The 10,258-nt window shown below is 35.9% G+C and overlaps 1 pseudogene; it reads left to right on the forward strand.

The window, feature by feature from the left end:
* The first annotated feature begins 8,090 nt into the window (after positions 1-8,090).
* LOC148509519 (5S ribosomal RNA) lies at positions 8,091-8,209 on the forward strand (annotated as a pseudogene).
* Positions 8,210-10,258: the final 2,049 nt, after the last annotated feature.

Below are 10,258 nucleotides of genomic sequence, written 5' to 3' on the forward strand. Positions count from 1 at the left end.
AATTCCCAACTGGGGAGTGTAAATACCCAGGTACACACAGCGTAAGAGTGTATGTAGGACTAACTCACCAGAGAAGTCCACTTTGTTAAATAATACACAGTATCAATAAAAGTATTGCATGAGCATACATTAATTGCAACTATACAGTAAGTCACATGGTTAGACATATAAAGTAAAACAGTCAAGTATAATTGTCTGACTGATTACTAATGTATTTGATCAGTCAAATAATATGTTCCACTAGGCTCTTAAATATGCTGTTCATGTGACAGTGATATTTATATATTAATCTAAAATAACATAAATGCACGTAATACGGTCTGTATGATAAATGATTAGATTCAATCTTATTAATAGGCAGTTTGTAAATAGTGCATTCTAACCACTAAATCGTACAATAAGTAGCATAACAGGTGATTCCATTCAATCCTGTGAGTATGCAATTAGTGATAACATTTTCCAAAAGCCTAATCATAAATGGTTAGCACAGCAGCCAGAATAAAGTGATGCGTATTGTAATATATCTCAGACCTCATAAGGCTCATAAGGTATGCAGAAAAAAATATATAGGTTGTCAGTATAATACTTATCCTCCACTATAAACAGACAGAGTATGTGCTCGTCTAATGAGTAAGTAATGAGCATATAGATATATGCAATCATCCAAATAATTAGCTCAAATGTTATTAGGAATTACTTGCACACTTATGAACTAAACAATAGACTGGAACAGCACTATAAATAAGTGTATGTCACACTGAAATAGGGGAGTAAATTCCCCCGCTGGATCAGCAAAAAACCGTATAATCACAATATAAAAAACTCTACGTGTTGCTCATGAAAAAAATATCTGTATTGACACGGAGGTCATTTACAGGCTCACTTATAATCCAGGGCAAAAATGTCTGTAGTGACACAAAGTCAGTTACAGGCATACATACGATCCCAGGGTAAGACTACTTGGAGTCCGATCACTGCATAAGTCGGATATCCAAGGAAGAAGGATGCGCGTTTCGCCCAGTCCATGGGCTTGTTCACCTCACACATATCACGTATTCAGAGAAAATACTCCTTAAATGTGTATATCCGGCAAATGATTCCATAAAACTCGGAGTATCATTGGCTATTAAGACACGTGATGTGTCTGCATTAGCCTATCATGACCGTTCATCTGGTCCAATCATCACAAAGGTCAAAGCGCTTTGCATGCTGGGAATTGTAGTCTGAAAACGTACACAGGGATAGTCATCATCTTATATACCACAACATCCAAGATAAATCATAAGTCCACATTCGGTGGTGCTACAGAGGAAGCGTAGCCATACAGCAAAAATTCTAATGTGGTGCTAATAAAATATAGCGCTTATGTATTGGGTGATGGCCACGCATGTGGACAAATCACTGTAGACGCTGAGTACATTGCATGCTGGGATCTGTAGTATATGTGTACTACAAAATCGTCAACATAGTGAAATGGTATTGCATATTCCGGTAGATAATATGTTATAAAAAACGTCAGGGAGTGCTTATATATTAAAGGATGGCCACATATAAGGGACAATCAGATACTAAGTGCATTGCACACTGGATTCTGTATTTCATCCACTCATCTATGTACTACAAAGTCACCATCTTGATATAAGATGCATTGCATGCTGGGAATTGTAGTGTATACTGAAAGAACGTTATGGTATATTCGGTCTGAGATAAATAATAGGTCCAACCTAGTGGGACTGCAAACGAGCACATTGCCATATAAGAATTCCTTATAGAATAGAGGAAGACAATAATACATATGTGTTTTTAGGTGTTAACCACAGATGTGGGCCAATCACCGCAAGCATCATATATGTTATATACTGGGAACTAAAGTTTATATATTAATTGGTGTACTACAGAGTCATCAGACCCATTACACAACAAAGTTAATTCATAGATTCATAAAATGTTCTGTCAGCTGATAAGCCGACAAATCATCAAAGCAAAAGTGGTCCAATCATGTTCTCTGTATCAAGTCATATATATTATCCATAGTTGGGACACAGTCCACCCATATAAGATATATACCAGTGATAATAATTAAAGTGATTATTAAGAATACCGTGTTCGTCCTAAATGCCTGAGTGTAATTATATAAGTAACAAAATGAAAAAAATATCCAAATCAAAAAATGAAACAAAATATAAGTGACGAATACATGTTGAGATATGATATTAAATCAAATCACATCAAAAAGGAAAAGAATAACAATAAAATATGTTAAGTGAAGTGAAGAAATGTGTACAAAAAGCTATGGAATTACATTCCTCAATACACTGTTAAAAATTGCCAAACTCCAAATAAGTGTGAAAATTCTGAATATACAGAATGTATATAAATATATAGATAGAAGTGAAGTGACCAGTGCCAACAAAATGAGAAAAAACAGTGAAATTAAGAATATAGTGTGACAATCAATCACCAATATAAGAAATAAAAAGTGTAGTTTTTTGTGAAATGTGAGATTGTAAGAGAAGTTGGATTATTATTATTATATTGAGACTTTGGGGCAAAGATTAGAGGCCTGGGAAAAAGAATCAGCATTTCAAAAAATGGTTGAAAAACATAAAAAAGATCTTGAAGATTATGAAACAGAAATTATGGAAAGGAAAAAATCCAAGTTTAACAGGGATAAACGTGACTTTCAGACAGGAAACATTTTCAGGTGGATTAAACTACACATGGGCAAACCGATATACAAGCCACAAGAAACATACATGTCTTCAGAGATGGAACCATCTGGAGAAGAATTTCCTGATATTAATGTGAATGATGCTTCCAACCCACGCTACAGGCAGGAGAGATATGAAGATTTACACCCCTCGGCAGCTTTTTTAGGACCAGGCAGAGGGGGACGCACCAGACATCGTGCAAGAGAAAGACACGGCGGGGGAAGAAGAAAAACAGGTGAACAATCGGATTGGGATCTGCAATCTGATTGGGACCCTACAAGGACCAAGAGATAAATACCCCTAGTTTGATCATCATCAATCTCTCTAACAGAATACTTACGGATGCTGAGACTTCTATACTTAGCAAAGGACTTTCATTTTCTCCAACAAACACATTTAACCGTTTCAACTGGGAGAAAGATCTCAAAATATTTGGTCGCAAGCTCTTACTTAAAAAACATTATGCCAATCAAAAGAAAGATGTGTTAAAAGATGTTACTTTGACCCCAATAGACTCTATATCTCTTGAAATTGAAGATTTTGAAGAAGACAAAATGGAAGCTCTAAATGCATTAGAAGAATTACAACAAGAAGGTCATGTTTCTAACATCACCCGACATTTACAAAGACCATATTTGAGGAATAAGTCCAAATTCTTCCCCTCTGAATCTATCAGCCCAGAAGTCAAGATATTTCAGGAACTTGTTTCCAGGGACTTGGACCTATTACATATCAAGACCATGAATTCCTCCAATAGACTAGGCAATTTGAACAGGCAAGAAGTTACGGCTCTCAAGGATATTCAGAAATGGGACAATACATTAATTAAACCTTCCAACAAAGGTGGTAATGTGGTAATTTGGCCAAAAGAAATGTACCATAAGGAGGCGATACGACAGCTGACAGACGAAGGTTGTTATCAGAGAATATTGCTAAATCCCACTGAAAATTTTAACACACTATATAATAAGATGATAGATCAAGCGAGAGATGAGGGGACAATCTCGAAACAAGAACATGATTATCTGAAGGTCAGTAATCCTAAAGTACTTACATTATACCTACTTCCCAAGTCCACAAAAACATTAAAGACCCACCAGGACGACCTATAGTCTCTGGTATGGGTGGATTATTAGAAAATGCCAGTAGATTCATTGATCTACGTTTGCGACACCATGTACTTGGTTTAACATCTTATATACAGGACACGGCTGATATTTTAAGAAAAATCCACAACATAAAAATGGATAAACATCACTTTCTAGTGACATTAGACGTGGAATCCCTGTACACATGCATAGACCATGCCTTGGGATTGGAATCAGTGGCCTATTTTCTACAGATGGAAGAACCAAGCCCATTTCATCAATTTCTGTTGGATCTCCTAAAATTTGTCCTACATAGGAATTATTTCACATTTGGGGATCGATTCTATCTGCAGATGAGGGGGACGGCAATGGGGGCAGCCTGGGTAGATGGGAGCGAGAAGTCATCTTTGGAGAACCATTGGAAAATTTTATGCAATTCGTTGGAGGTTGGTGGAGATATATTGACGACATTCTTATGATATGGGAGGGAGAAGAATCGTCACTCCTTGACTTTATTGATGAACTCAACAAAAACAACATCAATATTAAATTAACACACTACTATAGTCAGACATCTGTCTCTTTTTTAGACTTGAAGATCTACAAGACAGATGAAGGGAACCTTCACATAGAATTGTATCGCAAAGAGACAGCTACGAACAGCCTCCTACACCAGACCAGTGCCCATTTCCCTCCTACAGTTGAGAATTTACCGAAGGGTGAATTTCTACGGCTGAAACGCAACTGTTCAGAAGCAAATGTGTTCAAAGTTAAGAGCCTTGAACTGTCTGATAGACTTAGGGAAAGAGGCTATAGTAACAGATGCATCAAAAGAGCTCAAGCCCATGTCTCCAAAATTCATAGGGATCAACTTATTTTTAGAGAAGATAATCAGAAAAGGAAGGATTCTTCACAGAAAATAAGATTCATTGGAATTTTTTGTAGAGAATGGAGAACCATACAAGATATAATACAAAAACACTGGTCAGTTCTTCTGTTGGATGAAGATTTATCCCAAGTATTGGACCAAAAGGTGGCTATGGGATGGCATCGCTCCAAAAATCTCAGAGACAACCTTGTCCAAAGTCACTACATCATATTTCCCAAGAATAAGATCACCACGCAGGGTTCATTCGCATGTGGGACGTGCAAAGCATGTCAGTGTATGATCAAATGTCATACTGTCATTGACAAATATGGTCAAGAAAATAAGATAAGAAGCTTCATAAATTGCAATACCACAGGTGTAATATATTGCTTAACATGTAGTTGTAACAAAAAATATGTGGGAAAGACCTCAAGGAATCTACAACTGCGTATTTTGGAACACGTGGGGTCAATTAGAAATGCTTCTTCCGATATGGCCAAATTTAAAAAATTAACATCTGTGGCACGACATTTTTATACACACCACAATGGGAAATACAAAGATCTCTGGGCATTTGGTCTGGAGAAGGTAAACATAGGAATTCGTGGTGGTGACATTTCACAGGAATTGATCAAACGGGAGAGCCTTTGGACATTTAAACTTGGTGCTCTTAATCCAAATGGGATTAATGAGTTTATTAACTATGGGGTATTTTTATAATACATCATCCCTATTTAACATTTTTTAAAAAAAACTTTGGATTCATTAGCTTATACGCTGAACTCATGAGGTCTATCATATATCTATGTTTTATATGTGATTATTATGGTATATTGTTCCTGTGACGATCTTATATATGATTATGTCATTGATTCCTCATTTGTGATCTTTACACCTGATAATCCAACTTCTCTTACAATCTCACATTTCACAAAAAACTACACTTTTTATTTCTTATATTGGTGATTGATTGTCACACGATATTCTTAATTTCACTGTTTTTTCTCATTTTGTTGGCACTGGTCACTTCACTTCTATCTATATATTTACATACATTCTGTATATTCAGAATTTTCACACTTATTTGGAGTTTGGCATTTTTTAACAGTGCATTGAGGAATGTAATTCCATAGCTTTTTGTACACATTTCTTCACTTCACTTAACATATTTTATTGTTATTCTTTTCCTTTTTGATGTGATTTGATTTAATATCATATCTCAACATGTATTCGTCACTTATATTTTGTTTCATTTTTTGATTTGGATATTTTTTTCATTTTGTTACTTATATAATTACACTCAGGCATTTAGGACGAACACGGTATTCTTAATAATCACTTTAATTATTATCACTGGTATATATCTTATATGGGTGGACTGTGTCCCAACTATGGATAATATATATGACTTGATACAGAGAACATGATTGGACCACTTTTGTTTTGATGATTTGTCGGCTTATCAGCTGACAGAACATTTTATGAATCTATGAATTAACTTTGTTGTGTAATGGGTCTGATGACTCTGTAGTACACCAATTAATATAGAAACTTTAGTTCCCAGTATATAACATATATGATGCTTGCGGTGATTGGCCCACATCTGTGGTTAACACCTAAAAACACATATGTATTATTGTCTTCCTCTATTCTATAAGGAATTCTTATATGGCAATGTGCTCGTTTGCAGTCCCACTAGGTTGGACCTATTATTTATCTCAGACCGAATATACCATAACGTTCTTTCAGTATACACTACAATTCCCAGCATGCAATGCATCTTATATCAAGATGGTGACTTTGTAGTACATAGATGAGTGGATGAAATACAGAATCCAGTGTGCAATGCACTTAGTATCTGATTGTCCCTTATATGTGGCCATCCTTTAATATATAAGTACTCCCTGACATTTTTTATAACATATTATCTACCGGAATATGCAATACCATTCACTATGTTGACGATTTTGTAGTACACATATACTACAGATCCCAGCATGCAATGTACTCAGCATCTACAGTGATTGGTCCACATGCGTGGCCATCACCCAATACATAAGCGCTATATTTTATTAGCACCACTTTAGAATTTTTGCTGTATGGCTACGCTTCCTCTGTAGCACCACCGAATGTGGACTTATGATTTATCTTGGATGTTGGGGTATATAAGATGATGACTATCCCTGTGTACGTTTTCAGACTACAATTCCCAGCATGCAAAGCGATTTGACCTTTGTGACGATTGGACCAGATGAACGGTCATGATAGGCTAATGCAGACACATCACGTGTCTTACTAGCCAATGATACTCCGAGTTTTGTGGAATCATTTGCCGGATATACACATTTAAGGAGTATATTCTCAGAATACGTGATATGTGTGAGGTGAACAAGCCCCTGGACAGGGTGAAACGCGCGTCCTTCTTCCTTGGATATCCGAGTTATGCAGTGATCGGACTCCAAGTAGTCTTACCCTGGGATCGAATGTATGCCTGTAACTGACTTTGTGTCACTACAGACATTTTTGCCCTGGATTATATGTGAGCCTGTAAATGACCTCCGTGTCAATACAGATATTTTTTTCATGAGCAACACGTAGAGTTTTTTATATTGTGATTATACGGTTTTTTTGCTGATCCAGCGGGGGAATTTACTCCCCTATTTCAGTGTGACATACACTTATTTATAGTGCTGTTCTAGTCTATTGTTTATTTCATAAGTGTGCAAGTAAATCCTAATAACATTTGAGCTAATTATTTGGATGATTGCATATATCTATATGCTCATTACTTACTCATTAGACGAGCACATACTCTGTCTGTTTATAGTGGAGGATAAGTATTATACTGACAACCTATATATTTTTTTCTGCGTACCTTATGAGCCTTATGAGGTCTGAGATATATTACAATACGCATCACTTTATTCTGGCTGCTGTGCTAACCATTTATGATTAGGCTTTTGGAAAGTGTTATCACTAATTGCCTACTCACAGGATTGAATGGAATCACCTGTTATGCTACTTATTGTACGATTTAGTGGTTAGAATGCACTATTTACAAACTGCCTATTAATAAGATTGAATCTAATCATTTATCATACAGACCGTATTACGTGCATTTATGCTATTTTAGATTAATATACAAATATCACTGTCACATGAACAGCATATTTAAGAGCCTATTGGAACATATTATTTGACTGATCAAATACATTAGTAATCAGTCAGACAATTATACTTGACTGTTTTACTTTATATGTCTAACCATGTGACTTACTGTATAATTGCAATTAATGTACGCTCATGCAATACTTTTATTGATACTGTGTATTATTTAACAAAGTGGACTTCTCTGTTGAGTTAGTCCTACATACACTCTTACGCTGTGTGTACCTGGGTATTTACACTCCCCAGTTGGGAATTATCTACAATCTTACCATACTGGATATGCCCAATCTCGTCTGATCTTGGAAGTTATACAGTTATGGGCCTGGTCAGTACCTGGATGGGAGACCACTTGGGAATACCAGGTGTTGTAGGTCATTAATACCGGAGGTGGATTAGGACGATTGGTAACTCAGCAGAGTGGCAACTCAGTACCATTATAACAACCCACATATATCCAGAGGATAAAATATTTTATTGCAATGGTTATTTATTTACGACCAGGGTATTTACCTATCCACATGTATGTATGAACGCATGTAGAGATTTTATCTTATTTTTCAATACATTCTATTTTCGCCATTATCTAATAACTCTAATATTGTTTGAAGGGATATTCATTTTCAGTTTTTAATACAACTCTGATTAAAAGTTAATTTTTAATATGAGGAAATAGGTTGGATCATGTATTGCTAATATGCTCAAACACCAATCCTTTTTCTATTGGCTGTGCACATAAGGTTGTGTAACATTTGGTTATGTAGGGTGTAATTGATATCATTTTCTATTATCAATCAACAACCATAAATGAAAGTGGACATTTGTCATGAAGAGTGCCCCAGCGAATAGCCCTCTCTTTCTTTCTTTGTCCTTTGTACCTATGTAAACATTGGGCTGTGGGAGCACCACCAACAACAACTATTGATACAGCTGTATCTATATTATATAACGGTTGGTTTCTATCAATAATTATCATCATCTTTGCTAGTTTTTGAGTTCTGTGCAGAATTCTTTTCTTTCTTTTGTACGACATAGTAATTGTGTAGACATTTCACCGTCTGTGATGTTCCTACACTGAACGATCAGTTGTTCAGTGTAGGCACATCAATCATCCCCTAACATGCTGAACCTGACAATGTCGTCAGGTTGACCAGCATGTTCGGGCGATGATAGATGTCAAAAACGACCAGCGGGCGCTGGTATCGCTGATTGTTTTTGACATTAAACTGCCCGATTTGCAATCGATTAACAAGCGATTGAACGATAATGATGTTTTTATCGTTCAATCACCCTGTTTAATCGCATAGTGGATACGCACCTTTAGAAATTCAAAAGTAGTTTTTCAGTGTTTCCAGGAAACAGATTGACAGCTTTGATTAGTGGTACTAGAGGGTAAATAACAAATTATATTTATTCAGTAGGAAATTACACTTGATATTCTGAAAACATAATACATTACATACTGTAAATCCCAAAATATATTTATACAGTGAGTAATTACGTAGCTTAACTAGCACACATGAGACACTGCATCTGTGGTTCCCTCATTATATTTGCCATGTAATAGGACGTGATCATTAATAACGCCACAGGCTTATTTAACTTTCAACATCTGAGATACAAATTTCATACATATAATTTATAAATGTAATTGCAATGATGTTGCACATAAAAGGTAAAGTCAGTTGCATTATCCTAAACTAATAATATGTGGTTACTCTCTACTCCATATAATACAATAAAACATTCTGTCATGGGCAGCCGAACGAAAGGGGGGGGGGGCGTCAAGGGGGGGGGCTTACCCCCACCAAAACAGGATGTTACTGACCACCTTAAACTTCTATATTGCTGTATACAGCCCAGAAGCAAATTTTGTTCAGCTTGCAGGTGCTGAATCCATCAAACAGTATTTTACACAGTCCTGGAAGCTACATTTGTGCATTGGAGTTGCTTAGGAAACCTGGCGGCATCATTAGGACATAAAAGGTTAACTAATATGGTTCAACCCAACAATAAGTTATAATAATAATCATAGAGATATAGAATTGTCTTCATACAGATGTGTCCTAGTGCCTATAGGCTATAAAGTGCGAGACGTCTGGCGCGACTGTGCTGCTTCGAGAAGTGTAGCGCACCATATCGTGTTTTAAATATTGTGTCTTATTCACAGCACAGATGCAGCAAAAAAACGCTCACAGTGTACTAGAGTCTGTCTACAATAGTTAACTGCGCTCCCCTAGTAGGTACCACTAGAATTGAAAATATATTTACAGATATGTGATGTCCATTCACAAAATATATTATATATATAAATAGCCTAATACCGGTATAGGCTATTTAGATAGATATGGATAAAAAACAGAATAAAAAGGAAAAAAGTATATAAAAAATAAAATATAAAAATAAATAAAATAAAATAAAAATTA

Source organism: Taudactylus pleione, unplaced genomic scaffold (assembly GCF_031769625.1).
Source record: "Taudactylus pleione unplaced genomic scaffold, aTauple2 ptg000321l, whole genome shotgun sequence".
Taxonomy (NCBI): domain Eukaryota; kingdom Metazoa; phylum Chordata; class Amphibia; order Anura; family Myobatrachidae; genus Taudactylus; species Taudactylus pleione.